This window comes from Balaenoptera musculus, chromosome 19 (assembly GCF_009873245.2).
Source record: "Balaenoptera musculus isolate JJ_BM4_2016_0621 chromosome 19, mBalMus1.pri.v3, whole genome shotgun sequence".
NCBI lineage: Eukaryota > Metazoa > Chordata > Mammalia > Artiodactyla > Balaenopteridae > Balaenoptera > Balaenoptera musculus.
This window is the reverse complement of record NC_045803.1, coordinates 46,917,433-46,942,904: the sequence shown is the minus strand read 5'-3', so window position 1 is coordinate 46,942,904 and position 25,472 is coordinate 46,917,433. Positions and strand designations below refer to the sequence as shown.

The following is a 25,472-nucleotide window of genomic DNA, read 5'->3' as shown; positions in this document are numbered from 1 at the left end:
ACCACCAGGGAAGTACCCTTAATTTTTTCATTGAAGTATATAGTTGATGTACAATATTACATGTTACAGGTGTACAATATAGTGATTCACAATTTTTAAAGGTTATGCTCCATTTATAGTTATTATAAAATATTGACTATATTCCCTCTGTTGTAAAATATATCCTTGTAGCTTATTTATTTTATACCTGATAGTTTGTACCTCTTAATTCCCTACCCCTGTCTTGCCCCTTTCCCCCCCCTCCACTGGTAACCACTTGTTTGCTCTCTGTATCTGTGCGTCTATTTGTTATATTCACTAGTTCATTGTATTTTTTAGATTCCACGTATAAGTGATATCATACAGTGTTTGTCTTTCTCTGACTTATTTCACTTAGCATAATACCCTCCAGGTCCATCCCTCTTTCTGCAAGTGGCAAGTTTTCATTCTTTTTTACAGCTGAGTAGTACTCCACTGTATACACCACATCTTTATCCATTCATCTGTTTTTTTAAAAAATTAAAATTTAAAAAATTTTTATTTTATATTGGAGTATAGTTGATTAACAATGTTGTGTTAGTTTCAGGTGTACAGCAAACTGATTCAGTTATACATATACATGTATCTATGCTTTTTAAAATTCTTTTCCCATTTAGGTTATTACAGAATATTGAGTAGAGTTCCCTGTGGTATACAGCACACCTTTACTTTGCTATGTCTTTTTTTTCCCTCCTGACACTGACAAAGAGGTTTGTTCAGAGAACTGACTCTGAAGATGACACTCTTCATTGTATCTCAGTGGCTTAGGCTCCACATGCGGTTTCTTCTCTGTCTTTAATTAAACTTGTTTTTTTCAGTGCTGTAGCTGGGAGCACTGTGTTGACACAACTCATTCTTGTACAGAACAGATTAAAATGTCAGTGTTCCAATGTTCTCATCTGTGGGAAAAAGAAAATATTTGGGATATTTTATTTATAACTTTTAAAAGACTCCTCTGTGGAGAAAGATTACTTGTAGGCTGGAAAACCATTTGACAGTTAAAGGACAGAACTCTAATATTAGTCTAACAAAAAAGGGGGAAAAAGAATGAAAGTTTACTAAAATTCTTTTCTAGGGATTTAGAACACATCTTTCTATTTCCTTCTTAATTTTCACTTAATTGTATCTTTTAATTCCCTAGTGTTCTGCTTAATCCTTCTAGATGCTGTGTATGCAGAATATTGACAGTTTCCACAAAAGGCAGTTAGTCAGTCATTACAGTAAACACACATATTATGTGGAAGGAGGGCTACTAGTCAAGGGAAATGGAGTTGGTGTATTGAGGCTTTAACCTTCATATCAAGTCTGAATGTATCTGTTTTTACAATGGAGTCATTAATATTAGCTAGTTACTGATGAGTAGGTCCACAAATTCACCTTGCTACAGCTTGAGACTCTTTTCTGCCTATCAGGTGTTCACAGGATATAAGCTACATCAGTTAATGCTGGGTGCTGTGCAAATTTCAGAAGTCACAGTAAAGAGATAGGCTTGCTGCAAATTGATAAGGTAGGGACTTAATAAGAGGAGCCAATACTAATGGAACACTTGCATGCATCTGGAATATTTAAAAGTGTCTATATGTATTGATGTATTGACCGTCTAATCCGCACAGCTCTATGAATAGGTGATGTTATCTTTGCTGTACAGATGGGAAACAGAGGCCTGCAAATTTAACTTGTCCGAGGCAACACAAGAAATGGAGAAGCTGGATTTGAATCCAGGGAGTCTGGTTCTGTAGCCTATTCTATTAGAGAGTTTCTGAAAGTTTATTAACTCTTGATATTGTACGGTTTGGGAGCTTTTACTCTCTGGTGATGTTGCCTGAGTGGCATCCTGAGAAGTAGGAGCTTGCTGTGACTCCTCCATTTCTCTTTTCTTTTCTCCTCCATTACTTGCTGAGTCCCATTAATTCTAGACAACATCTCTCAAATTTGTCCCATCTTTCCTATCACACCTGCTACTGCCTTAGTTCAGGCATCTTCGGGACATAGCAGCAATCTCCCGATGTCCCTCCTGTCTCCATTCTAAGTGTCTCCCTGTCCAGCCTCGCAACTGATTATCCGCATTGATTCTATAGTAAATCTTTATAAGAAACCAATCTGATCAGGTCCTTCACAGGATTAAATGTAAAATAATACCTAGTTATAGGCATATATCACATTTTACTCATCCATTCACGAGTTGATAGACGTTTGGGTGGCTTCTACTTTTTGGCTATCACGAGTAACATTGTTATGAACATTCACGTAAAAGGTTTTGTGTGGACACAGGTTTTCATTTCTCCTGGATGTATACCTAGGAGTGGAGTTGCTGGGTCAAATGTTTTTTTGAGGAACTGCCAGACTGTTTTCCAAAGCAGCTGTCCCATTTTACATTCCCACCAGCAGTGTATAAGGTTTCTAATTACCCCACGTTCTTGCCAACATGTTATTTTCCTTTTTATTTTATTTGATACTTGCCATTGATACTAATACTAATGGATGTAAAGTGGTATCTCATAGTGTTTTTGATTTGCATTTCCATGATGGCTAAGGATGTTGAGCATCTTTTTATGTGCCTTTTGGCCATCTGTATATCTTCTTTGGAGAAATGTTTATTCAGATCTCATTTTTTAAAACTGAGTTTATTTGAGTAATGAGAGTTCTTTATATATTCTAGATACAAGTCCCATATCAGATATATGATTTACAAATATTCTCTTCCCTTTTGTGGAACTGTCTTTTCACTTTCTAGATAGTGTCTTTTGCTTTTTTCCTTCTATTTTTTGGCTGTGCAGCGTGGCATGCGGGATCTTAGCTCCTGGACCAGGGATCAAACCCGTGCCCCCTGCAGTGGAAGCATGGTGTCTTAACCACTGGACCACCAGGGAAGTCCCTTGATAGTGTCTTTTGAAGCATAAAAGTTTTTAATTTTGATGAATCGCCAAATATCTATTTTTTTCCTTTTGTCCCATGTGCTCTTGCTGTCATATTTTAGAAGCCATCGCTCAACCGAAAGTCATAAAGATTTACCCCTAAATAGAATTATATAGTTCTAAATATAGTACTTAGGCTTGTGATCTATTTGGAGTTTTTCTTTTTGTGTGTATGGTGTCAGGAGGGGGTCCAACTTCATTTTTCTGCATGCAGGTATCCAGTTGTTCCAGCACTATTTGTTGAAAAGACTAATTTCCCCCACTGAATTGTTTTGGCACCTCTTAAGAAAAAAATCTGACCATAAATGTAAAGGTTTATTTATGGATTCTCAGTTCTATTTGATCTATCCATCTATTACTGTAGCTTTGTAGGAAGTTCTGAAATTGGGACGTATGAATTTTCCAATTTTTTTCCTCTTTTGAAAGGTAGTTTTGTCTACTCTGGATCCTTTGCATTTCCATATGAATTTTAGGATCTGAAACATTTCTGAAAAAAATGCAGCTGTTATTTTGATATGGATTGAATTGAATATGGAGATCAATTTGGGAAGTATTGTCATCTTAAGTCATCTAATCCATCAATGTGGGATGTCTTTACATTTATATTGGTATTCTCTAATTTTTCAATGTTTTGTAGTTTACATTCTATAAGAATTGAGGAACACTTTTGCCTAAGTTGTGGGACTGTATTTTATTTTGGTATCTGTTTTTCTAAATTATATATACAAGCATCATATATTGTTTATACAGTAAAAAGTTATGCCGTAAGGAGAACACTGTTTTACTATGGATTGCTAAATCGTGAATTAGGATATATAGTAAGGTCCCCCATTTTTATATTCCTGAATTTGGTTAGTTATGCCTTTGTTAGAGAATTGGAATCTCTCCCACAAGGACCCACCGCTCCAGGACCCACCGTCACACTGGTTCACACTCCCATGAGGACTCTCTCTGAGATGGGGAGACAGAATGGTGCTTCTGAGGAGGTGGTGGTGGCCTTGGGGACTTTACACACTCACCCGTGGTCTGGCAGTGGATCACCAGGATGTTGGCCATCTCAGCAAACTTAACACTGGAGGGGTTCTTTTTAATTTCCTTCAAGAATTCTCCAAGGACCACCTCACACCTACCAATGAGCAAAGGAGAAAGGAAATAGCTCATGCAGCCAGAGCCAGAGGAGCCGCCACCAGTGCCATTTCTGCTGTGCTCTGTGGGATACGCTTGTCAGATGGACCTTTTTCAGAGGCTGGGGGTGGATGATCTCCTAGCTCCTCAAAGCAGGAAGCACACGAGCCAGGAAGAGGACGGTGAATTTCGTGTTCTCCTGCGGCCGCCTGTCGGTTGGGTGTGGGGTACGCGTTCTCGCCGAGGGGCCCCTGCAGCTGCCTGCCCCTCCCCTCCTCCACTCACATTTTCCGAATCTCTTTGCCGTTGTTGCCCAGGATCTGGAAGAGTCCATCCAGGATCTCCGGCAAATAATCCAGCAGGTTAATGTCTGGCACGGACTCCAGAACCAGGATCTGCCCCAGGGGAGGAAACCATCAGGGAAAGTCACCAGCCAGAGAACCCGCATCTCCTCGCCCATCCTCCGGACTGGCCAGTGAGAAGGGGCCCTGCTGAGGCATCTTTTCATGGCACTGCGGGTGTCCCATGGGGGAAGGGGTGCTAGTAGCTGTTGTTTCTGTTCAATGGGCAGGGGAACGGCGATTTAACCCCAAGGCAGTTCAGATGCCCGGGGGCGGGGCAGGGGGTGCGGGAGGAAACCCATGGGAAAGGTGGGCAAGGCTAGAAGAGGTGTGACAGCTGGAGGAGCACAGCTGGCTTCAAAGGTAAATCTGGGTGTTTCCAGAGACAAGGAAGGAACCGCATCCTCTTCAGAGGCAAACGTGATAGGCTTTGGGGGCAGAGCTGAATAAACATGTTTTTGGATTATCTGGTGTTATCGGCTCCTAGAGGGATAACAATCAGGCATCCCCGCAGCCACAGGAAGTGCCCAGGTGAGCCAGAGAGCAGACCTCACTCAACTAGAGGCTCGTTATGGCTGGAGAAGGAGTGTCGCGGGGCCGGACCTTACCCAGGAGATGATGAACTGCCGGGCATACTGGTTGTTGGAATAAATCCTCTCCCGCAACAAGGGGATGAAGCCCACCAGGTCGAACTTGTTGCTCTCCGTCACGATGTCCTGTGGGTCAAAGGCATGAGAGCTGCCTGCTGGGGGCGGGGCTGCCTGACCTGGCTGAATCCCTGGCCCGGGCTGGCTCCAGGGGTCAGGCGGACATAGAGGAAGATGACGGAGCCCGAGTCAGGCAGGAGAGGCCCCCGGAGCACCCTTCCTCACACAGGCCGAAGGACCAGCAAAAAGGATGCACTGAAAGCAGGAATCAAGGTCGAGAGAACTAATCAAAAGGCAAAACCCTGCATCTCTGTGGTCTGGATCGAATGCCCTGGTGAGCTGAGCATAAGCTGCCCCTGTCACTCGGGGCAGGGTGGGGCCAGCATGAGGGGACATTGGGGTGACAGAATGGTTCTGTATTTTGATCCTGCTGTTGACATAACTCTATACTCTCATCATAGAGCTGTATATACTATTCCATTAACTGTAAGTGAAAAAAAATTTTTTTAAATTACGAAGAGCATCAGGACCCAGGGTGCAAGGCCGCAGAGCCAGCCTTGAGGTCTGAGATGTGGAGAGAATGGCAATAAAGAAATCACAAGTCTGCAACACCCTGCTGGGGCTCGGGGGTCAGGGTCGAGGCCCTGGCTGGTGTGTACATCCCTCCAGGAGAAGGGCTCACCTTGCCCAGCGCGATGGAGCAGGCGGCCAGGCCGATGAGGCCCCCTTTCCGGCTGTGCGGGTGCTGGGACAGGGCAAACTCCTGAGACAGCGTCTGGATCACATGCTTGATCTGCACGGTGTTGTTCTGGGCCACGAACTCCCGGACCAGCCTGGAGAGGGAGCAGAGAGGGGCTGTGGGACCAGCGGGATCAGGCGGCTCCTGCGGCTGCCGGCCTGGGGCCCGGGGCTGGGGCGAGGGAGGGAGATGACCGGTTTAGGAAGAGGAACTGGGAGTCGGGCATCTCGGGGCAGGGCTTTCCCAGTTCTGCTGCTGACTGGGAGGCGTTGGCTGGGTCACGGTCCTTTCCCTTTTCTGGGTCTCTGTTTCCCTTTGTCTACGACAGAATGAAGAACGGTGGTGAACAGTGTCACTTCTGGGAATCTGAGAGAATGCAAGTGAATGTCCTGCTGGGACCCCAAAACTGTAGTGATCCACCATCTTCATTCAATACTTGCTCAGTGTTGCAAGCAGTTCCTGCACCCAAGCGGTTCTCTGTGTCTGTCACTGTTTCTGGGGACGGTGCTGAACTGGGCCCACATCCAACAGGGAAGATCCACAAACAAACAAGTATGTGTAGCAACATGACACAAGCAACACCACAGAAGCAAGAACGCCGTAGGTAAGTCTACCTGGGCTGACGGGGAAGCGCCATCTGAGTCAGATCTTAGAGCCATTATAGTAGGCATTTTCCAGGTAAAGAAAGGAATGCAGGGAACCTCAGGCACAGGGAAGAGCCTGGCTAAAGGTGGGGGCCCTGAAAAGACACGGTGTATTTAGGGAAGGGTGAGGAGTCCGGTGTGTGGAAGGGGTGGCTGGGGACAGTTAAAGGAAAAGAGGAGCCGGTGAAAGGTTTCCAGCAATGGGGTGACATATTTATGTCTATGTTTTGACCAGAGAGGCTGCCCTGGGTGGGGGTGGGCTGGTTTGACAGAAGGAGACTGAAATATCTCCAAGGGAGAACACCGCAGCTACCAGGGTCAGGAAGGGGGGCCTGAAATATGGCTGAGGCAGTGGGAAGCAGCAGGGAGAGGGGAGAGGGGAGAGGGCAGGAAGGGTAGAGACGCCGGCAAGGTGCCCACCTTGGGCGTGATGCTAGCAGGGAGAGGGGGTCTGAGGGAGGCCCTGCCCGAGTGGAGGCGAGCAGAGGGAGGCCCAGCTCCGTCAGGCACCAGGGTCTCCTTTCAGAGCCCAGTGGACGTGAAGACACTCTGCCCTTCGGAGGCTCACAGCGTCTCTGTGGTGAGAAGCCTCATGTGGGCAAATGGTGGCATGAGGGGCCCAGATAACCATTGGGGAGCTGCGGCCTGGGGGTCAGGGACATCTTCCCAGGAGTGGGAACTGAGCTGGACCTTGGAGGAGGCAGGGACCCTGAGAGAAGGAAACAGGTGTTCTGGGCAGGAGGAAATGTGTGGGCAAAAGCAAGGAGGGGAAATTTGCCAAGTTTGCCTGGGGTCCAGAGAACAGCAGGAAATCAACTGGGATGAGCTGGCCTGGCAACTCAGATTCAGGAGAAGGGATCTCACATCATGGCTAACAGGGAAGCTGCTCATGGGTTTTGAAGAGATGGTCAAAGAGTGTTTTAAGAAAAACCCCATGATCATCTCATTAGATGCAGAAAAAGCTTTTGGCAAAATTCAACACCCATTTATGATAAAAACTCTCCAGAAAGTGGGCACAGAAGGAACCCACCTCAACATAATAAAGGCTGTATACCACAAACCCACAGCAAACATCATTCTCAATGGTGAAAAATTGAAAGCATTTCCTCTAAGATCAGGAACGAGACAAGGATGTCCACTCTCACCACTGTTATTCCACATAGTTTTGGGAGTCCTAGCCACGGCAATCAGAGAAGAAAAAGAAACAAAAGGAATACAAATTGGAAAAGAAGAAGTGTTTGTAGATGGCATTATACTATACATAGAAAATCTTAAAGATGCCACCAGAAAACTATGAGAACAAATCAATGAATCTGGTAAAGCTGCAGGATACAAAATGAATATACAGAAATCTCTTGCATTCCTATACACTAACAATTAAAGATTAGAAAGAGAAATTAAGGAAACAGTCCCATTTACCATCACAACAACAAGATAAAATACCTAGGAATAAACCTACCTAAGGAGGCAAAAGATCTGTACTCAGAAAACTGTAAAACACTGACGAAAGAAATCAAAGATGACACAAAGAGATGAAGAGATATACCATGTTCTTGGATTGGAAGAATCAATATTGTGAAAATAACTATATTATCCAAAGCAATCTATAGGTTCAATGCAATCCCTATCAAATTACCAATGGCATTTTTCACAGAATGAGAACAAAAAATTTTACAATTTGTATGGAAACACAAAAGACCCTGAATAGCCAAAGCAATCTTGAGAAAGAAAAACAGAGCTGAAGGGATCAGGCTCCCAGACCTCAAACTATATACTACAAAGGTACAGTAATCAAGATAGTATGGTACTGGCACAAAAACAGAAATGTAGATCAATGGTACAGGATAGAAAGCCCAGAGCTAAACCCATGCACCTCTGGTCACCTAATCTATGACAAAGGAGGCAAGAATATACAATGGAGAAAACACAGCCTCTTCAAAAAATGGTGCTGGGCAAACTGGACAACTACACGTAAAAGACTGAAATTAGAACATTCCCTAACACCATACACAAAAATAAACTCAAAATGGATTAAAGACCTAAATGTAAGACTGGACACTATGAAACTCTAGGAGGAAAACAAAGGCAGAACATTATCTGACATAAATCACAGCAAGATCTTTTTTGACCCACCTCCTAGAGTAATGAAAATAAAGACAAAAATGAACAAATGGGACCTAATTAAAAGCTTCTGTACAGCAAAGGAAACCATAAACAAGATGAAAAGACAATCCTCAGAATGGGAGAAAATATTTGCAAACAAAGCAACTGACAAGGGATTAATCTCCAAAATGTATAAACAGCTCATGCAGCTCAATATCAGAAAAACAACCCAAGCAAAAAATGGGTGGAAGACCTAAATAGACATTTCTCCAAAGAAGACATACAGATGGCCAAGAAGCACATGAAAAGACGCTCAACATCACTAATTATTAGAGAAATGCAAATCAAAACTGCAATGAGGTGTCACCTCACACCAGTCAGAATGGCCATCATCAAAAAATCTACAAACAATGAATGCTGGAGAGGGTGTGGAAGAAAAGGGAACCCTCTTGCACTGTTGGTGGGAATGTAAATTGATACAGTCACTATGGAAAACAGTATGGAGGTTCCTTAAAAAACTAAAAATAGAATTACCATATGACCCAGCAGTCCCACTACTGGGCATGTACCCTGAAAAGACCATAATTCAAAAAGACACATGCACCCCAATGTTCATTGCAGCAGTATTTACAAGAGCCAGGTCATGGAAGCAACCAAAATGCCCATTGACAGAAGAATGGATAAAGAAGATGTGGTACATATATACAATGGAATATTACTCAGCCATAAAAAACAACGAAATTGGGTCATTTGTAGAGATGTGGATGGACCTAGACTCTGTCACACAGAGTGAAGACAGAAAAAAAACCCCAATATATTAATGCATATATGTGGAATCTAGAAAAATGGCACAGATGAACCAATTTGCAGGGCCGGAATAGAGACGGAGATGTAGAGAATGGACATGTGGACATAGTGGGGGAAAGGGAGGGTGAGATGAATTGGGAGATTAGGTTTGACATAAATACACTACCATGTGTAAAATAGCTAGTGGGAACCTGCTGTATAGCACAGGAAGCTCAGCTCGGTGCTCTGTGGTGACCTAGACGGGTGGGATGGGGTGGGGGTGGGAGGGAGATCCAAGAAGGAGGGGATATAGGTACACATATAGCTGATTCACTTCGTTGTACAGCAGAAACTAACAACATTGTAAAGCAATTATAGTCCAAAAGAAAAAAAAAAAAGCTGTGAGATGGATGGGAACGGGGAGACTGTCCCATCATCAGGTGGGAGGGACTAGGACCAGTGCAGCAGCTGAAGGTGTGACCAGGGTGGCCTAAAGATTACAGACGTCCAAGTAGCTGCCTGGCTCACTGTCTAATTGCTCTGTGCCCATCACGGCAAGTACACTGCTCGCCTACAGCATAAATGGGGGTCTCCAGCTGGCTCAAAGAATTTTAAGGACAGTCAAGTCCAAAAGGTATCAATTAGTTTGTGTGGTTCCAGCTCGGTGTCAGCAGCCTGCTAGTAATTAGCATTGTTTAAAATAAACGTGCTGGGACTTCCCTGGTGGTCCAGTGGTTAAGACTCCAAGCTCCCAATGCAGGGGGCCCAGGTCCGATCCCTGGTTGGGGAACTAGATCCCGCACGCATGCTGCAACCAAGAGCCCTCATGCCGCAACTAAAGATCCCACATGCTGCAACTAAGACCTGGCACAGCCAAATAAATAAGTAAATATTTATAAATAAATGTGCTGTCCTTTGAGGCTGTGACCACTCCTGTAAAGAGGCTGTTCAATGGGGATTACAGGGCTTGATAAAGATTCAATCCCGCAAGTCGTAGGCGGGGCATCTGTTCTATGAGCACAGGCAAATCAAACAGGCCTGGCTCCTGAGCTGGCGGATGTGGGGGCAGAGACAGGGATTCCAGGAAGGGGCTGCGCAGATGGCCTGTGAGGGGCCTCTGGCTTTGATCTTTATAGGGTGTGATTCCACCAAGCCCACCCCAGGGGGCTGAGGGCTGTGGATGAACCAAGGGCCTCGGGAGGAAGCCAGTTCCATAGGTGCCCCCTCCCTAAGCAGTGTAACAAGGCGCAGCAAGGACGGCTCTACATAAACCCGCTGTATTCTCAAACAGGACAGACCAGCCAGATGAGGCCCAGTGGTGTGTCAGAGCTCTCTGACTATTATGACAGACACAGCCTCTTGAGAAAAGCCCTGCAGGTGCGCCAGAGAACAGCTAGAGCATTGGTGGTTCAGTGGTAGAATTCTCGCCTGCCACGCGGGAGGCCCGGGTTCGATTCCCGGCCAATGCAGTGCTGCTTTTTGGCCTCTTCCTGGCAGGCTCCCCCAGAGATCCTGCCGCAGGACCCAGCTCCTCAGCCACGCCCGGCCTGCAGCAGCCAAGGGGCTGCGAATCTCTGAGCACACTTCCCTGCTTCGTGAGCATGACCAGCAGCTGGGTGCTCCACAGAGGCACCACTGGCTGTGGGGCCCTTCACCCCGCAAGGGGACTCCTGCTGCACCCCCTCAGCCTTGGCCAGTCTCCAGCAGGAAGCTGTGCTGAAGCCTGTGAGCTGTAAAACAGCTCAACATACCACGTGAACGTGGGACGGGAGGAGCCACACTTCAGAGAGGAGGAAGTCCCCAGAGTCTCAGTGGGCTTTTTGCTACTGAGAAGGAACGACTTGAGCTCTACTTTCTGTCCTGACGCCTGAAGGCAAATCAACTTCTCTCTCTCTCTCTCTCTCTCTCTCTCTCTCCCTCTCTCTCTCCCTTTCTCTCTCTCTACCTCTCTACCTCTACCTCCTCCTGCCTTCTCTCCAGCTCTGGAGCCTACGCTTCTGCCCTTGCAGCTGTGCTGATGTGGCCTTCTATTCTGTGAATCAGCGTACAGACCGGGGGACTGGGGTTAAAGGGGGGTGCTCACACAGCTGCTCACAGCTGGAGCACTGGTGGTTCAGTGGTAGAATTCTCGCCTGCCACGCGGGAGGCCCGGGTTCAATTCCCGGCCAATGCAGCAGCAGCAGCAAACTTTTTTTTTTATCATCCTAAGAGACTGGATTTGACATTTCACACTGCCCACAGCATTGGGGATACAGTCTGAAAAACCTAGAATGACTTTTTTCTAGCTTGAGTTTTCCACGCCTGTTTCCTAAATTCCACAGAGATCTAGATCTTGTGTCCCCTTGTTCTTGCGGAGTCCAGGACGTGGGGATCACCGAAGCCGCTGCAAGCAGCTGTGCCTCCCCTCCTGCCCAGACAGGCTGCCCGGGGACTCTGACCGCGCTGCCCCTGGGGAAGCCAGGCCGTGTGTGTTTCTGCTCCGTCCGTGTTAGAGCAGCCCTGAGAGGGGGAGTAACGACATTCATGAGGCTCCAGCAGGGCAGCAAAGGAGACCCAGCCCTGCCAGCAGCACAGCCCAGCCTGGACCACCTCCTCGCCTGTCTCCTTGTTTTAGGTCACAAACGGTCCCTGAGCCACCGGAAAGGGCCCTCCTCCCCACTTGAGAGACGGCAAAGGGGACACATTCCCTGCCCCTGAGGGGCTCTCTGCCAGAATCCCGTGGAGGGGAAACAAGAGAGGCCTCAAGGACTTTCGTGCAAAACAGAAAAAAACTCTGGTGAGGACAGTGCAAGGTGAGGAGGGGGCAGGCGAGAAAGAGCCCAACCGGCAGCTTTGGTGGGGAGGGAGTTGGGTGTGGCTTCATGAGGGTCATCTTTTGAAAGGGGCTCTGAAGGATCAGTTGGTGTTCATTCAGGGTGAGGAGACCCAGACAGAGGGAACAGCATGAACAAAGGCTCAGAGGAAGGAGAGAGGCACTTGGTTTGGCAGCACAAAGGACACAGGTGGAGGAGACGTGGGTGACAGGGCCAGAGAGGCTGCGCCCACTCACGTGCTTGGCAAAGGAAGTGGCCTTTGCTTCTGGTGGCCGTGAGCAGCCACGGAAGGTACGAGTGATCTGCAGCGGTGGGTGGTAGGGATTTGAACAGCGTTTAGGGAACTCTGAAGACTGCAAAGGCTGACAGAGACCAAATGGTGGGAGAGCATGAGGAATGGGGCACTAACGTCAGGTGACAGCGGGCAAGTGTAACAGGGTCTCCTGAAGGGGGAGGAGATGGGCAAGGGGAATAACTGTGTTCAGCACCCCCCGACATTCCCGTTCGCTCTACACCAGCTGCAAGGCCCCCCAACCCCGAATCTTACCAGGACGCAACTCAGGGCACCCCAGGCCACTACAGTACGATGGCCCATTCAGTTCCCGAGGGCCTGGAACCCCAAATCTCTATCTGCACTTGGAGGAAGAATATTATCAGTGTCCAGGAGAGCGAGACAATGACAAACAGTGGTTCCCTGTGGAGGGGAAACCCTGAGAACAAGTTCTCACCAAAACCATCCGTTCTTAGAGCACTGGGCCTGGCCCTGTGGGTCACCCCTGGGGCCACAGCAGGAAGACCTGTCCCACGAACCGAGCCCACACTCTCTACCTGACAGTCAGGGTGATCAAGGCAGGGCCGGCTGACCTCTCCAGTCTCACTGCTCAGCCGCCCAGCACAACCTTCCTCTCCAGTAAGGGCTTCTTACTGGGCCCTGCTATGCTACTCCTTGGACACCTCCTGTCCATTCCACTCTGTGGGGAAGCTCCCGCTCCCTTCCACATCCTAGCCAGCCTTCAAAGTCCAGTTCAAATCCAACCCCCTGCTTTTCCTGGCCATCCCAGGAAGGACCACTCCTCCTCTGGATGCTGAAGGACTCGGCGACCCCGCAGTCTGTGCCAGCACTGCACCATCGAATGCCACGGGTTCTTTCTCACGTGTTTCATGTTTCTAGCTCCACAGCTCCTTGCCAGCGTCCCTGAGGACAGACTGGTGCCATGATCCTCTGCCTCTTGAGCGCCAGTCCTCTCCCCGCGTCTAGAGCTCCCCACACAGTAAGTGAGGAATCAGCAAGCATCTGCCCAGGGACCCATCTGTGCAGGTGGGCGGGCCCGCAGGGCAAGCTGTAGGGAAACACAGGCAAAGCCCCACGCTGCCGTACTGGTGACAAGGGGTGGCCTGCTCATCTACACCTAACCTGTTGGGTAAATCAGAACTGTACTGGGACGGGCCTAACCCCTAGTTTACAATCCAAGTTAGGAGGGACAAAGCACACCATCACCAGGATCTCAAAACGCACACTGAGAAGGACCAGGTCCCCAGGGCCGTGGCTGCGGACAGATGCCAGGATGTGACTTGACATGCGTTTGCCTCGGGGTGAACCAACCCCTTGGGGGTGCCCCAAATAGCCCCCGTCAGCAGGACCTGGTCTCTCCACAGGGCACAGGCAGAGAGAAAAAGCAACTACAAAGGGAAGCAGAGGAAGTGAAGTTTGAAATCCGGGCGCCCCCAGTTCCAGGCTAGTGTCTCTTGAAAAGAACACCCCGTCTCCTCTTTCATCTCCACGTTGTGAGGCACACCTGGGGGATCTCAACTAGTTCTGAAGTTAATATTTGGCCCAGAAACTTATGATCACAAATCCCAGTGACCTTTGCTGATGTTAGGGTCACACGCATTGCTGTTGTGTATCCCAGAGAAGAGATCTGCTTCTGCTCCGTTCCTCTAAAAACTCCGGCTGACGAAGTATCCTCTAGAGATTGCTCAGAGCCTCCATTCTCAACTAGTCAGAGGTGTCGCAGGGGGGCAGGAACACCCATTCCCCAGGAGGCACAATGCCCATTGCTGGCCAACTCCAAGCTCTCCACACTGCTCTCAGCTTCACAAAGTGCCGCACCCACTACCTTGTCCCTGATGGAGAAGGAGCCACAGACAGGCCAGGACGCATTTGGAATTGTCTTTCACCCAAGGAGAACTTAGGGCCACGTCTCAGCAACACAACTGAGACAGGAAAGGGGCAGGGCACAACCTTTACAAGAATGACATAGCCATTGAGGACACAACATAAACTGGTTAGAACCAACTAGGTCCAAGATGGCAGATGATTGACTTCCACTAACCTTGAGCCTCAGTACAGGCTCACTGTAACACATCAGCAAGCTCAATGACACACCCACAGGCGCCATGTCAATTCCGAGGCCGACAGTAAAAGGCCAAAAGTGGGCAGTGGCTCAATTCCTGGAATAAGCCTCTCACTAGTTAGCCTATGAAATTACCCACCCCTATAAAAACCGACAATCCCATACCCTGGGGCCTCTCTCACCTTCCGAGGTGGCCCACACTCTGTCTGTGGAGTGTGTATCTCCCTGAATAAACCTTCTTTCACTTTACTATGGCTCGCTCTTCAATTCTTTCCTGCGTGAAGACAAGAACCCACATTCGGCGGCCATCCCAGGGACTTGCCTGAGACCTGGGATGTGACCATCCTCTTGGCCCCACTTTCTTTCTTGCAACCAAACCACAGCCCCGCACTGGGCCCCTCGGCCTCTGTAACGCAGCTTGGGGACCACCACAGGCTGCACGAGGACTGGGGAGCTGACCACTTGCCAAGAACACACTAAGTATTCCAGGGGTTGGTTATTCCTCACAGCAACCTCCTTCTGTAGTTATTATCATCTCACCATTTGGATTTGAAACAGAGCCTCAGGGAAACCAAGTCCCTTTCTTGAGGTCACAGAGGATCTGAACCTTGGCACCTACAAAGCCCAGGCCCCCTCAACTGTACACCAGTTCCTCCCACCCATCTTCTTAAAGCACGTCAGCTGCAAAGTGCACACACCCAATTACAGAGGGTACTTCCCTCGTGCAGAACTCAGGCCCCAACTGAAGTGCAGCTTTCTCCATGCATTTTCCCCACTGTCTGTCTAGTGTTCAGACATTCCTCCACCACACACGGGCGTACAGATGAGGTACATACTTGAGATGTTGAAATGAAGGTCTAGGGCTGGTTTTCTACCATTAAGGCAGGAAAGAAGTAACCATTTGCTGAGCACTTACTACATGCTAGGTAATGTGGTGGATGCTTTACATGCATTATCTCATTTAAACCTTAAGCTACGGAGCTAGGTACTATAATACCCATTTTACAGACGGGGGAAACTGAGGCTCAGAGATGTTAATGAAACACACAACATCACACAACTTATGGATGGTAGGTGCAGAAATCAAACCTAGATTTTTCTGACACCAGGTCTGAAACCTACCATGTTACATTATCCCCTCTTAAAACATCAAAGCTCCCACCTGTTGGATGCCTACTGGGTGCCAGGCACTTTACATGCATTATTTCATTTAAACCTTTCTCATTTCATTTGTTGATGTCCAAATGGCCTGGCCAGGAGGTGGCAGAGGTTTCAGCCACTGCATGCACATTTCTGTGTCTCTGGCGGAGACAGCCTTGGCTGTGACCTTGCACTGTTTTTAGAGAATTACATAAGATAATGCATGCAATGTGTTCTGCACTGCATATACTCATGTAACAGCATTAGTGCAAAGTCACAATCAGACAAACTGTGATCTTAAACACACCATACAAGATCATATTCATTCATTAACTGCTGACTGAGAACCCGCTTTGCTCCTGGCTCCAAGTAGGACAGAAAGATAATCCAGAGTTGTGTTTATTCCTGTGCTGTAAAAATTTCAGCCTGGACTTTGGGCTGCCTTTTTTACCCTGGCAAGTCCAATGATCCACCTCAGTTCTCTATGTGACATGCTGTAATCGGGCAACATATCCAGGCAGCGATTTCCCAAAGAGAATCTGGCAGGTAAACGTCTCCTCCATCTGCTTTGCTGAGTATTTAAGTAACCTGGTTTCCACTTGCTCACTACTCTCCAATAACTGAACAGGAAAAGCGGAACATCTGCCTCTGAGGAAAGGCCCAAGAGTGAGTTAAGTAACAAAATGTACTGAGCATCCACTGGGTATAATCAGTGGAAAAACTGTAAAGAAGAAACGAGTCCGAGACAGCAGGAGGCATGTTTGGATCTCAGGTGACAGTAGCTGTGACCACTGAATAAGCGCTTCCCTCACACTGTAACACAACCTACAGGCACTCTTATTTTTTTAAATTGAGATATTATTCACATGCCACAATTCAGTGGGTTTTAGTATGTTCACAAAGTTGTGCGACCGTCGCCACAATTTTACGACATTTTCATCATCCCACAAAGATTACCCCATTAGTAGTCACTACCCAAATCCCCCAATCCCCTTTCCTAAGCCCTAGGCAACCAGTAATCTACTTCCTGTCTCTGTGGATTTGCCTATTTGCCATTTCATATAAGTGAAATCATACAATACATGGCCTTTTGTGACTGGCTTCTTTCACTCAGCATGTTTTCAATGTGCATTTTTTTCTTTTTAAGATGAGTTAACTGAGGCACAGAGAGGTTAAACCCAAGGTCACAAACTCAAATGCTTACAGGGGCCAAGAAGGAGACACAAGTGAGAAGGCCAAGGGAGGTAAGACAGGCTGTGCTGAACCTGTCAACACAGGAAGCAAACTGGGGAGCCCAAGTCTTGGCTGGGGTAGGAGGGTGGACCCCTGGGTCCCCTGATCTGCTGTGTGGGAACGTGAGCCCCACAGAGCCACATCTTCCCATTCCTTAAGAGAACCCAGAAACTCGAACTTTACTATGAAATTTGTCAGTTTCAAAGACCCTGGAATCCAGGCCAAACCAAACAGGTCTGTTGGCCGGACACAGCCCCTGGATGCCAGTCTGTGATCCCTGAATGAAGCAATTTGCTGAAGTCCCACTGCTGGTAAAGAGCAGAGCTGTGTGGAATTCTGACCCACACTGTAAAAACTGCCTTAAGCCAGTTGGTAATAAATAGGGTCTCCCTACAGAGGTGGTAGGCTCCAAAGAGTTAGGTCAAACTCAGCAGTTCAACCTTGATCTGATCACAGAGCCCCAGGGTTCCCTTAAGAGACGCCAGAAACCTGAAATTCACTGTGAAATTTCTTAATTTAAAATACCCTTCAGGGGCTTCCCTGGTTAAGAATTCTCCTGCCAATGCAAGGGACACGGGTTCAATCCCTGGCTCAGGAAGATCCCACATGCTGCGGAGCAACTAAGCCTGTGCGCCACAACTACTGAGCCTGCGCTCTAGAGCCCGTGAGCCACAACTACTGAAGCCTGCACGCCTAGAGCCCATGCTCCACAACAAGAGAAGCCACCACAATGAGAAGCCTGCACACCGCAACGAAGAGTAGCCCCCGCTTACCACAATTAGAGAAACCCCGCGCACAGCAACGAAGACCCAACACAGGCAAAAATTAATTAATTAATTAAATTAAAAAATTAAAAAAAAGTAAATACCCTGTAAAAAGTCAGCAAAAGGAAGGAAATAATAAAGATCAGAGAAGAAATAAATAAAATAGAGGTTTAAAAATAATTTTAAAAATCAATAAAACCAAGAGCTGGTTATTTGAAAGGGTAAACAAGATTGAGAAACAGGGAACCCTCCTACACTGCTGGTGGAACTGTAAATTGGTACAACCACTATGGAGAACAGTATGGAGATTCCTTTAAAAACTTAAAATAGAACTACCATATGATCCAGCAATCTCACTCCTGGGCGTATATCCAGAGAAGACCATAATCTGAAAGGATACATGCACCCCAGTGTACACTGCAGCACTATGCACAATAGCCAAGGCATGGAAGCAACCTAAATGTCCATCAACAGAGAGATGGATAAAGAAGATGTGGTACGTATACACAATGGAATATTACTCGGCCATAAAAAACAACAAAGTAATGCCATTTGCAGCAACATGTCTGGACCTAGAGATTATTATACTAAGTGAAGTAAGTCAGACAGATAAAGAAAATTTCATGTGATACCACTCATATGTGGAATTTAGTTAAAAAAAAAGACACAAATGATCTTATTTACAAAGCAGAAGCAGACTTATAGATATCGAAAACAAACTTATGGTTACCACAGGGGAAACATGATGGGGAGGGATAAATCAGGAGCTTGGGATGAACACATGCACATATAAGACAGATAACCAATGGGGACCTACGGTACACCACAGGGAACTCTACTCAATATTCTGTGATAAGCTATATGAGAAAAGAATCTGAAAAAGAATGAATATATGTATATATATAACTGAATCACTTTGCTGTACACCTGAAACTAACACAACTGTATATCAACTATACTCCAATAAAATTTTTTTTAATTAATTAATTTTATTTATTTATTTTTGGCTGCATTTGGGTCTTCATTGCTGTGCGCGGGCTTTCTCTAGTTGCGGCGAGTGGGGGCTACACTTCATCGCGGTGCGCGGGCTTCTCATTATGGTGGCTTCTCGTTGTGGAGCACGGGCTCTAGGGCTTCAGTAGTTGTGGCACATGGGCTCAGTAGTTGTGGCTTGAGGGCCCTAGAGCGCAGGCTCAGTAGGTGTGGTGCACGGGCTTAGTTGCTCTGCGGCATGTGGGATCTTCCCAGACAGGGCTCGAACCCGTGTCCCCTGCACTGGCAGGTGGATTCTTAACCACTGCACCACCAGGGAAGCCCCAATAAAATTTTTTTAAAAAGATGCTCAAAATCGCTAATTATTAGAGAAATTCAAATCAAAAGTACAATGAGGTACCACCTCACAGCAGTCAGAATGGCCATCATTAAAAACTACAAATAACAAATGCTGGAGAGGGTGTAGAGATAAGGGAACCCTCCTGCACTGTTGGTGGGAATGTAAATTGGTGCAGCCACTATGGAAAAACAGTATGGAGGTTCCTCAGAAAACTGAAAATAGAACTACCATATGATCCAGCAATCCCATTCCTTGGCATATATCCAGACAAAACGCTAATCTGCACCCATATGTTCATAGCAGCACTATTCACAATAGCCAAGACATGGAAACAACCTAAATGTCCATCGACAGATGAATGGATAAAGAAGATGTGGTACATATATACTATGGAATAATACTCAGCCATAAAAAAGAATGAAATAATGCCATTTGCAGCAACATGGATGCAACTAGAGATTATCATACTAAGTGAAGTCAGAAAGAGAAAGACAAATACCATATGATATCACTTATATGTGGCATCTAAAATATGACACAATGAACCTATCTACGAAACGGAAAGAGACTCAGGGACACAGAGAACAGACTTGTGGTTGCCAAGGGGGAGGGCGCTTGTGGGAGGGCTGGAGTGGGAGGCTGGGATTAGCAGATGTAATCTATTATATATGAAATGGATAAACAACAAGGTCCTACTGTATAGCACAGAGAACTATATTCAGTATCCTATGATAAAACATAGGATATTTTAAAAAAACAGTATTTAAAAAATATTTTTAAAAGAATATTAAAAAGGGCTTCCCTGGTGGCGCAGTGGTTGAGAATCTGCCTGCCAATGCAGGGGACACGGGTTCGAGCCCTGGTCTTGGAAGATCCCACATGCCGTGGAGCAACTGGGCCCGTGAGCCACAACTACTGAGCCTGCGTGTCTGGAGCTTGTGCTCCGCAACAAGAGAGGCCGCGACAGTGAGAGGCCCACGCATCACGATGAAGAGTGGCCCCTGCTCGCCGCAACTAGAGAAAACCCTCGCACAGAAACGAAGACCCAACACAGCCAAAAATAAAAAAATTAATTAATTAAAAAAAATAATTTAAAAAAAGAATGTATATTTATGTATAACTGAATCACTTTGCTGCACAGCAGAAATTAACACACATTGTAAATCAACTACACTTCCAGAAAATAAATTAAAAAAAAAAAGCAACCCCCCCACCCCCCAAATAAAACAAACAAAAGAAGACCATAGCAAAATCACGCTTACCTCAAACAATGAAAACATGCCAACCCTTCCACAAGAGAGGCAGGAAAAAAATATTATTAAAAAAAATACCCTGGGATCCAGGCCAAACCAAACGGGTCTGCGCCAGGACACGGCCCCTGGCTGCCAGTCTGTGACCCCTGGATGAAGCAATCTGCTGGGTGGAATTCTGACCCACACTCCAAAATCTGCCTGAAGTCACTTGGTAATAAACAGTGTCTCCCTAAAGAGGTGGTAGGCTCCAAAGAGCTAGGTCAAACTCAGCAGTTCAACCCTGATCTGATCACAGAGCCCCAGGGATCCCTGCTCCCCATGCCACCCTCCCCACCCTGCCTTCCCCAGCAGGCAGGGACTCATCCCTCAGGAGCTCTGATCCTGGAGCCCCTCCTTCGGCTTCGGTGTTCTCAGGGCGCAGCGCCTGGGCACCTCCATTTGCTGGCTTTGGGAACTCAAAGTTCAGGAACACCAGAGACTTGCCAGTGAGCCCATCCCTGGTCACCACGAAGGGCATCATCTCTCCCAGCCTGCAGTGAGGGCCCCGGCACCGCAGTGAGGGAGCACCCACCGCACTTATCAGAGTGCCTGCTGGCGTCTCTCCCCCACGCTAGACTCTCCCGGAGAGCAGGGCCTGGGGTGTCACCAACCCCGTCCTCGGGACTCATCAGGGACTATAACCCCTGACACCCAGGCCCGCAAAGCCCGCCACAGCCATTCTAGAATCTTAGCCTCGGGGCCTTATCCCTGAGAAGCTGTGCGGGCGTGCTGGAGCCAGGCTGTGGGGTGAAGGCTCTCCAGGACTGTGCACAGCAGGCTCACACAGTCAGCCGTCAGATCCTGGTCACCTAACACAGCCCGGTCTTGACAGTCTAGAGTCTGGGGTCCTTCAGTCGAGCCAAGCATCTGCCTCTGCGTCTTTAGTGTCTGAGAGCCCTGTCATCAAGATAAAACACCCTCTTCTTATTAGGAATTTTAATCCCTCACTCCAGCACCCCATGCAGTACTGGCTCTGCCACCCGAGCAGATAGATGGTTTCCAGAAAACAGAAAGTCAGTTAAAACTACCATGGAAAAACAAAAAAACAAAAAAACAAACTACCATGGTGGGGCTTCCCTGGTGGCGCAGTGGTTAAGAATCTGCCTGCCAATGCAGGGGACACGGGTTCAAGCCCTGGTCCCAGAAGATCCCACATGCCACGGAGCAACTAAGCCCGTGTGCCACAACTACCGAGCCTGCGCTCCGGAGCCCGTGAGCCGCAACTACTGAAGCCCGCGCGCCTAGAGCCCATGCTCCACAACAGGAGAAGCCACCGCAATGAGAAGCCCGCGCACCGCAACAAAGAGTAGCCCCCGCTCACCGCAACTAGAGAAAGCCTGCGTTCAGCAATGAAGACCCAACACAGCCAAAAAATAAATAAATAAAATAATAAATAAATTTGGAAAAAAAAAAAACTACCATGGGGGTGTTCAAGTATGAAACTTATTAAGTATATGTTCTGCTTTCGGAAGGGAAAACGATTCATGTAGTGGGGAAGCCTTTTGAGACAGAAGAACCTGAGTTTTTAGATCCAGGTTCTAGCTGTGAAACCTTGGGATGATTACTTACCCTCAAGGAGCCTCTGTTTCCTCATCTTTGAAATGGGGTAACACTACCTAGCTCATAGGGCAGCTGTGCAAAATAAATGAGATGAGGGATGTACAAGGGCCAAATCCTCCTCCCCCCAAATAAGGCAGACAGCGTTTTACACGTGATCACTTTTTAAAATGATCAACGTTATGGACTGAATTGTTCCACCCTGCCCCCTAATTCATACAACCCTGGTGGCAGTATTTGGAGATAGGGCCTATAGGGAAGTAATTAAGGTTAAATGAGGTCATATAGGTGTGGCCCTGATCCAACAGGATCAGTGTCCTTATAAGCAGAGACACTAGACAGCTCTCAGGTGAAGCACAAATAAGTTCCTCTGTCCCTGATATCAAACAGGACGCTCCTCATCCCAAACATGGCTGAAGAAGGCTCCAAACTGAGCGTAGGGTCTTCTAGGCCAGCGCTTCTCCAACTCTAATGTGCACCAGGGATCAGGTTAAATATGCAGATTCTGATCCATAGGTTTGGGGTGAGGCTGGAGAATCTGTTCCTAACAAGCCCCCAGGGGATCCTGATGCTGCTGGTCTGCGGGCTACACTTTTGAGTAGCAAAGTCCTTAGACTGCAATGTTATCTCCCCACCAAAAATGTATGAACATTCATTCATTTAGATGCCAACTGTCAAATGCTGCCAGGCACTGTGCTAAGTGCTGAGGGTAAATAAAACAGGGTCTCTGCTCTTAAGGAGTTTATAGTCCAGTGAAGGCCCTAAGGGGTTTCCCTGATTCCACAAGCCAAGAGCAATGTCAAACACAAAACGAACCCCATTAAAAACAAAGCCCTTCCAGAATAGCCTGCAGAGTGAGAGCACTTACACAAGATGTGTTGGAGGCAACAATAATGCTGAGATGAACACCTCTATTCAAGGACTCAACCGATGACTCAAGCTATGATAAAACTGAACATTCCTGAGAAACAGAGCGGGTGATGGACAAAACAGGTGTCGCTGTAGCGTCAGCTGATAAAACCACGGATATGGAGCCAAGTCTATACATCAGCTCTGGGTCTCCTACTCGTTATAGCAATACTTATCATTACGACTTGCTGGCACTGGCGAGAGTCAGGGTAACCACCACTAGTGGGGGAAACGAGAGCATTCAAGAAAGTGGTGCTTGATGAGAGAAGCAGCTAGGTGGTTCTGGACATACTGGATGTTAGAGCTGAATGTGAGGGTCCTCTTAGCAAAATCCAAACCCTTTAGCCGAAGAGGAAACTAAAACCCAAAGCAGTTAAAGCAGTGGTTCTCAACCGGGGTGACTGTCCATCCCCACGGGACATTAGGCAGTGTCTCTGGAGACATTTTTGGTTGTACAACTGATGGAAAGCTACTGGTGTCTAGTGGACAGAGACCCGGGATGCTGCTAAAAATCCTATAATGCACAGGACAGCCCACCACAACCAAGAATTATCTGTCCCAAAATGTCAAAATTGCTGAGATTAAGAAACCCTGAGTTAAGGAATTTGCTGGAGGTCAAAGAATGTCACACCACAGACTAGATTAGAGGGGTCCAAGAGAGCATTCGGTAGTGCCGGAAATGTTCTAAACTCTACACTGTCCATTATGGAATCTGACAGCCACATGTGGCTATTGAACATGTCAGATATGGGTAGTGTGACTGAAGAACTCGATTTAAATTTTTTATTTTGTCTTTAATAATTTAAATGTAAATAGCCAAGCATGGCCAGTGGCTACCCTATTGGACAGGGCAGGACTACAGTCCGTATTTCCTGACGCCCAGACTGGCATTCTTTCAGTTTCACAGCCTGCTCTTTTCTACTCTTCTGAAATTACCCACCCACCAGACTTTATCACAAAGATTTGGCTGGAAAAAATACAAAAGTAAAATAACAGACAAATCTTAATAAAATGTTCACAGTTAAACATCTTGTTCTGTAGACTGCAAAAAAAGCAAAATGTCAGATCATGGTTACACATACAGTGGTCCCCTGTCATCCGAGGTTTCAGTTACCAGTGGTCAACCGCAGGTCCAAAATATTAAATGGAAAATTCCAGAAATAAACAATTTCTAAGTTTTAAACTATATGCTGTTCTGAGTGGTGAGATGAAATCTCCTGCTGTCCCACCAGGACATGAATCATCCCTTCCTCCAGCACATCTATGCTGTATATGATATCTACCCACTTAGTAGCTGTCTGGGTTATCAGATCAACTGTCGGTATCGCAGTGCTTATGTTCAAATAGCCCTTATTTTACTTAATAATGGCCCTAAAGTGCAAGGCTAGTGATGCTGGCCATTGGGATATTCTCTTACTGTGCCTAATTTATAAATTAAACTTTATCATACATATGTATGTATAGGAAAAAACAGTATATATAGAGTTTGCTACCATGCAAGGTTTCAGGCATCCACTGGGAGTCTGGGGACGTATGCCCCACAGATAAGAGGGTACTACTGAACACGTAGTAAGACTGCAGAAACAAGAAAGGTCAAATTATTCCTACTTCCACTTGCAGGGAAGCGTGATATGACAGAGGTAAAACAAACAGCGCTCTGAGCCTTGAGGTTTTGGACCTGATTTCTCCACTTGGTCAACTAACTAGCCCTTTCACTTCTCAGAAGCTGGGTAAGAAATGAGGCAGGTCAACATCGTTAGCAAATTCTCACGCTTCCCACCTCCCTCGCATCAGAGGCCACTCTCTGATTTGCTCGTTTTGATGGAGACCACACTGAGGACGCACCATGTGCCGGGCACTGTGTTAAGCACCAGATATACGTTATGTCGCTTCATTCTCACCGCAGCCCTGAGCAGCACACATGCATTACGTCGCTTCATTCTCACGGCAGCCCTTTGGGGCATCAGTAGGTTAAAGAACTTGGCCCACGTCACACAGTCAGAAGCAAAGCTGGGACTGCCAATCTCCTGCTCTTAAGCACGGCCCTAAGGGCCTGAAACCTGGAGTAGCAACACTGGCTGTAAAGGCGTGAGGAGCTGCCCGGAGAGCGGGACCCCTGCACAGCCAGGACGGAGTCCCGGCTCCGCTCTCCACGCCCATCCCGGGTGCCCGCGGCTCTTACCTGTCTATCTCCAGCGCAGCCACCTTCAGCTTTCGTAGAGCTTGTCACTGAGGGCACCTATGGTGTTGGGCGTGAGCGGCGCGAAATCCTTCTCGGGGTTCATGGTGGCAGCTCGGGGCGATCCCCGGAGCCCCGCGACTCCTCAGCCCGCGGCAGCCCGGGCCGCGCCGGGACTAGGGGAGTCTGCGGCTCCGCGCTGCCTCCGGCGCCGGCTCATGGACCACGCCGCCCCGGGCCGCCTGTCTCGCTCCGCCGCCGCGCGCCGCCTCGTAACCGGGGCCGGGTCCCCGTCTCCGCTCACCGGCCCTCGACCGCCCAACCGGTCAAGAGTCCCACTTGGACCCCGCACTGCAGTTCTTAAAGGGCAGCAGCCATGTTACTTAGATCACGTGACTCTGCAGCAGCTTCCGCCTTCCGCCGCTAGGACCCGCCCCTCTCCAGCCACGCCCCCGCACGCACCTGCAGGGGGTTTGGCCACGCCCCACAAGGCTTCACCTTCTCCCCCTCACACTCCAGCTTTCGACCCCAACAGTCTGAGTCTGGTTTGAGACCTGCTTAATGGGGCCTGTATTCCATG

The 25,472-nt window shown here is 47.5% G+C and overlaps 1 long non-coding RNA gene and 2 other non-coding genes across 3 annotated transcripts; 2 read left to right on the top strand and 1 right to left on the bottom strand.

Annotated features, from left to right (window-relative positions):
- Window positions 1-614: 614 nt before the first annotated feature.
- LOC118885828 lies at window positions 615-25,271 on the bottom strand. Its single transcript, XR_005017556.1, has 6 exons — window positions 24,896-25,271; window positions 5,729-5,879; window positions 5,008-5,115; window positions 4,344-4,453; window positions 3,953-4,059; window positions 615-917 (listed from the first exon to the last, which is right to left on the bottom strand). It is a non-coding gene; the product is annotated as an uncharacterized LOC118885828 (long non-coding RNA).
- Window positions 10,717-10,787, top strand: TRNAG-GCC. Its single transcript has one exon. It is a non-coding gene; the product is annotated as a tRNA-Gly (tRNA).
- On the top strand, window positions 11,421-11,491 carry TRNAG-GCC. Its single transcript has one exon. It is a non-coding gene; the product is annotated as a tRNA-Gly (tRNA).
- Window positions 25,272-25,472: the final 201 nt, after the last annotated feature.